We start from the raw sequence: 6,000 nt of genomic DNA, 5'->3' as shown, positions 1-6,000 counted from the left end.
CCACACTGAGAAGGAGCTCTGGAGCGCGCGGGGGCGGCTGGCGGTGTTAGAAACACAAAGGACAGAGATGCGCCGGCCCTGGAAGTGAGGGCAGGGACGCCAGGTGTGGGGCGCACATCCCGGGTCGCTGCAGGGTTGAGCAGCACCAACAGAAACAGAGTTAAAGTGGCCAGAACATCAGTGGAGAACGGTCCGCGATCCCTCTGTTCTGAGACAGGCTGAGATTCGGCCACTGCTGCTCTGACTCTCAGAAGAGGCACAGCAAACCGCCAGGGAAAGCCGCCAGAGAACAAAAGCCTGGAAACACCGGCTCACAGCGTGCCCACCCCCATCCCCCCTCGCAGGAGACACGGAGACTCTACCCAAACAGGGTTGCCTGAGTATCAGTGTGTCAGGCCCCTCCCCCAGAAGGCAGGCTGAAAAATCAAGAAGCCCACATCCCTAAGATCCCTATAAAACAAGGGCACACGGCCTGGGTCCCAGTCAATAATTTGGGCTCTGGACAACCCCGCAACCTCTCCTCATCAGAATGATGAGAAGGAGAAATCCCCCCCAGCAAAGAAAAGACAATGAGTCCGTGGCCTCTGCCACAGAACTAATGGATATGGATATAACCAAATTATCAGAAATGGAGTTCAGAGTAACAATGGTCAAGATGATGTGTAGACTTGAAAAAAATATTAACAAAAATATTAACGAGAATATAGAATCTCTTTGGGCAGAAATGAGAACGAATCTGGCAGAAATTAAAAATACTATGAATCAAATGTGGTCTAAACTAGATTCTCTGACGGTCAGGGTGAATGAGGCAGAAGAACGTATCGGCGAACTGGAGGATGGGTTAGTAGAAGAGAAATCTAAGACAGAAACTTGGATCAAAAAAATCCAATCTCAAGAATGTAGGTTACGGGAGATTACTGACTCAATGAAATGTTCCAATGTCAGAATCATCGGCATCCCCGAGGGGGTGGAGAATAACAGAGGTCTAGAAGAGATATTTGAACAAATTGTAGCTGACAACTTTCCTAATCTAGCAAAGGAAACAAGCATTCGTGTCCAAGAGGCAGAGAGGACCCCTCCCAAGCTCAACCACGACAAACCTACACCACGTCACGTCATAGTGCATTTCGCAAATATTAGATCCAAGGATACAGTATTGAAAGTGGCCAGGGCAAAGAAATTTCTCACGTACCAAGGCAAAGGTATCAGAATTACATCAGACCTGTCTACACAGACCTGGAATGAGAGAAAGGGTTGGGGGGCATTTTTAAAGCTCTTTCAGAGAAAAACATGCAGCCAAGGATCCTTTATCCAGCAAGGCTGTCATTCAGAATTGATGGAGAAATAAAGACCTTCCAGAACCGCCAGTCACTGACCAATTTCGTAACCACGAAACCAGCACTACAGGAGATATTGCGGGGGGTTCTATAAAAGTAAAAAGGCCCCAAGAGTGATACAGAACAGAAAGTCACAATCTATAGAAACAAAGACTTTACTGGCAACATGGCATCATTAAAATCATGTCTCTCAATAATCAGTCTCAATGTAAATGGCCTAAATGCTCCCATAAACGCCACAGGGTTGCAGATTGGATAAAGACATGACCCATCCATTTGCTGTCTACAAGAGACTCATTTTGAACCCAAAGATACATTCAGACTGAAAGTAAAGGGATGGAATACCATCTTTCACGCCAATGGACCTCAAAAGAAAGCTGGGGTAGCAATTCTCATATCAGACAGATTGGATTTTAAACTAAAGACTATAGTTAGAGACACAGAAGGGCACTATATTATTCTTAAAGGATGTATCCAACAAGTGGATATGACAATTATAAATATATATGCCCCCATCAGGGGAGCAGCAAGATACACAAGCCAACTCTTAACCAGAATAAAGAGACATATAGATAAAAATATGTTAATAGTAGAGGACCTCAATGCTCCACTATCAGCAATAGATAGATCATCTAAGCAGAAAATCAACAAAGAAACAAGGGCTTTGAATGCCATACTAGACGAGTTGGACCTCATAGATATTTATAGAACACTACACCCCAGAACAAAAGAATACTCATTCTATTCTAATGCCCATGGAATATTCTCAAGAATAGACAATGCTCTAGGTCACAAAAAAAGTCTCAACCGATACCAAAATACTGAAATTATTCCCTGCATATCCGCAGACCACAATGCTTTGAAATTGGAACTCAACCACAAGGAAAATTTTGGAAGAAACTCAAGCACTTGGAAACTAAGAACCATCCTACTCAAGAATGATTCGGTAAACCAGGAAATCAAAAATCAATTTAAACAATTTATGGAGACCAACGAGAATGAAAACACAATAGTGCAAATCCTATGGGACACCGCAAAGGCAGTCCTAAGGGGAAAATACATAGCCATCCAAGCCTCACTCAAAAAAAATAGAAAAATCTAAAATGCAGTTTTTATATTCTCACCTCAAGAAGCTGGAACAGCAACAGAGGGACAGGCCTAATCCATACACGAGAAAGCAGTTGACCAAGATTAGAGCAGAAATCAACGAATTAGAAACCAGGAGTACAGTAGAGCAGATCAATAGAACTAGAAGCTGGTCATTGAAATAATTAATAAAATAGACAAACCACTGGCAAGACTTATCCAAAAGAATAGAGAACGGTCCCAAATTAATAAGATTACAAATGAAAAGGGAGAGGTCACAACCAACACCAATGAAATAGGACGGATTATTAGAAACTTTTATCAACAGCTTTATGCCAATAAATTAAGTAATCTGGAATAGATGGAGGCCTTCCTGGAAACCTATAAACTACCAAGACTGAAAGAGGAAGAAACTGATTTCTTAAACAGACCAATTAATTATGAAGAGATTGAAACAGTGATTAAAAACCTTCCAAAAAACAAAACGCCAGGGTCTGATGGATTCCCCGGGGAATTCTACCAAACATTCAAAGAAGAAATAATACCTATTCTCCTAAAGCTATTTCAAAAAATAGAAACAGATGGAAAGCTACCAAACTCATTCTATGAGGCCATTACCTTGATCCCCAAACCAGGCAAAGACCCCATCAAAAAGGAGAATTACAGACCAATTACCCTGATGAATATGGACGCCAAAATCCTCAACAAGATCCTAGCTAATAGGATCCAACAGTACATTAAAAGGATTATCCACCATGACCAGGTGGGATTCATCCCTGGGATGCAAGGGTGGTTCAACATTCGCAAATATATCAGTGTGATAGATTATATAAACAAGAAAAAAGCCAAAAATCATATGATTCTCTCAATAGATGCAGAAAAAACATTTGACAAAATACAGCATCCTTTCCTGATTAAAACCCTTCAGAGTATAGGGATAGAGGGTACATTCCTCAATCTCATAAAAACCATCTATGAAAAGCCTACAGCAAATATCATTCCCAATGGGGAAAAGCTGGAAGACTTTCCCTTAAGATCGGGAACACGACAAGGATGACCACTTTCGCCACTATTATTCAACATAGTACTAGAAGTCCTTGCAACTGCAATCAGACAACAAAAAGGGATAAAAGGTATCCAAATCGGCAAAGAAGAAGTCAAAATGTCTCTCTTCGCAGATGACATGATACTCTATATGGAAAACCCAAAAGAATCCACCAAACTACTAGAAGTTATAGAGCAATTCAGTAATGTGGCGGGATACAAAAATCAATGCTCAGAAATCAGTTGCATTTCTATACATGAACAATGAGACTGAAGAAAGAGAAATTAAGGAATCCATTCCATTTATAATAGCACCAAAAATCATATGTTATCTCAGAATTAACTTAACCAGAGAGGTAAAGGATTTATATTCTAGGAACTACAAATCACTCTTGAAAGACAGTGAAGACTGGGGCGCCTGGGTGGCGCAGTCGTTAAGCGTCTGCCTTTGGCTCAGGGCGTGATCCCGGTGTTCTAGGTTTGAGCCCTGCATCAGGCTCCTCTGCTATGAGCCTGCTTCTTCCTCTCCCACTCCCCCTGCTTGTGTTCCCTCTCTTGCTGGCTGTCTCTCTGTCAAATAAATGAAATCTTTAAAAAAAAAAAAGACATTGAAGATGACAGAAAAAGATGGAAAAATATTCCATGCTCATTGATCAGAAGAATAAAGATAGTTAAAATGTCTATACTACCCAAAGCAATCTACACTTTCAATGCCATCCCGATCGAAATACCAATGACATTTTTCAAAGAACTGGAACAAACAGCCCTTAAATTTGTGTGGAACAAGAAAAGGCCACAAATTGCCAAGGAATTGCTAAAAAGGAAAAACAAAGCTGGGGGATCACATTGCCAATTTCAAGCTATACTACAAAGCTGTGATCACAAAGACAGCATGGTACTGGCACAAAAACAGACACATAGACCAATGGAACAGAATACAGAACCCAGAAATGGACCCTCAGCTCTTTGGGCAACTAATCTTTGATAAAGCAGGAAAAAACATCTGGTGGAAAAAAGACAGTCTCTTCAATAAATGGTGCTGGGAAAATTGGACAGCTACATGCCAAAGAATGAAACTTGACCACTCTCTCACACCATACACAAATATAAACTCCAAATGGATGAAAGACCTCGATGTGAGACAGGAATCCATCAAAATCCTAGAGGAGAACATAGGCAGCAACCTCTACGACATCGGCCACAGCAACTTTTTCCATGACACATTTCCAAAGGTAAGATAAAATGAACTTGTGGGACTTCATCAAGATAGAAAAACTTCTGCACAGCCAAGGAAACAGTAAAAAAACTAAGAGGCAGCCCACAGAATGGGAGAAGATATTCGCAAATGACACTACAGATAAAAGACTGGTATCCAAGATTGATAAGGAACTTCTCAAACTCAATACACTAGAAACAAATAAATCATAAAATGGGCAGAAGACACGAACAGACACTTTTCCAATGAAGACATACAAATGGCTAACAGACACATGAAAAAATGTTCAAAATCATTAGCCATCAAGGAAATTCAAATCAAAACCACATTAAGATGCCACCTTACGCCAGTTACAATGGCAAAAAAAAGACAAGGGAAGAAACAACAATTGTTGGAGAGGATGTGGAGAAAGGGGATCCTTCCTACATTGTTGGTGGGAATGCAAGTTGGTACAGCCACTCTGAAAAACAGTGTGGAGGTCCCTTAAAAAGTTAAAAATTGAGCTACCGTATGATCCAGCCATTGCACTACTGGGTATTTACCCCAAAGATACAGATGTAGTGAAGAGAAGGGTCATATGCATCCCAATGTTCATAGCAGCATTGTCCATAATAGCTAAATCGTGGAAGGAGCCGAGATGCCCTTCAACAGATGACTGGATTAAGAAGATGTGGTCCATATATACAATGGAATATTACTCAGCTATCAAAAAGAACGATTTCTCAACATTTGCTGCAACATGGACGGCACTGGAGGAGATAATGCTAAATGAAATAAGTCAAGCAGAGAAAAACAATTATCATATGGTTTCCTCTCATCTATGGAACATGAGAGCTAGGATGATAGGATAAAGAAAGGGGGGGTAATCAGAAGGGGGAACGAAGCATGAGAGACTATGGACTATGAGAAACAAACTGAGAGCCTCAGAGGGGAGGGGGGTGGGGGAATGGGATAGTCTGGTGATGGGTAGTAAGGAGGGCACATATTGCATGGTGCACTGGGTGTTATACGCAACTAATGAGTCATCAAATGTTACATCAAAAACTAGGGATGTACTGTACAGTGACTAACATAATATAATAAAAAATATTATTATAATAAAAAAAGATAAAAAGCTTCTGCACAGCCAAGGAAACAGTCAAAAAAACTAAGAGGCAGCCCACGGAATGGGAGAAGATATTTGCAAATGATACTACAGATAAAAGACAGGTATCCAAGATCTACAAAGACCTTCTCAAACTCAACACATGAGCAACAAATAATCAAATCAAAAAATGGGCAGAAGATACGAACAGACACTTTTCCAATGAAGACATA

This window comes from Ursus americanus, chromosome 21, assembly GCF_024610735.1.
Source record: "Ursus americanus isolate L20-20 chromosome 21, mUrsAme1.1.p, whole genome shotgun sequence".
NCBI classification, from domain to species: domain Eukaryota; kingdom Metazoa; phylum Chordata; class Mammalia; order Carnivora; family Ursidae; genus Ursus; species Ursus americanus.
The sequence above is the reverse complement of the archived record's forward strand: the minus strand, read 5'-3'. Positions refer to the sequence as shown.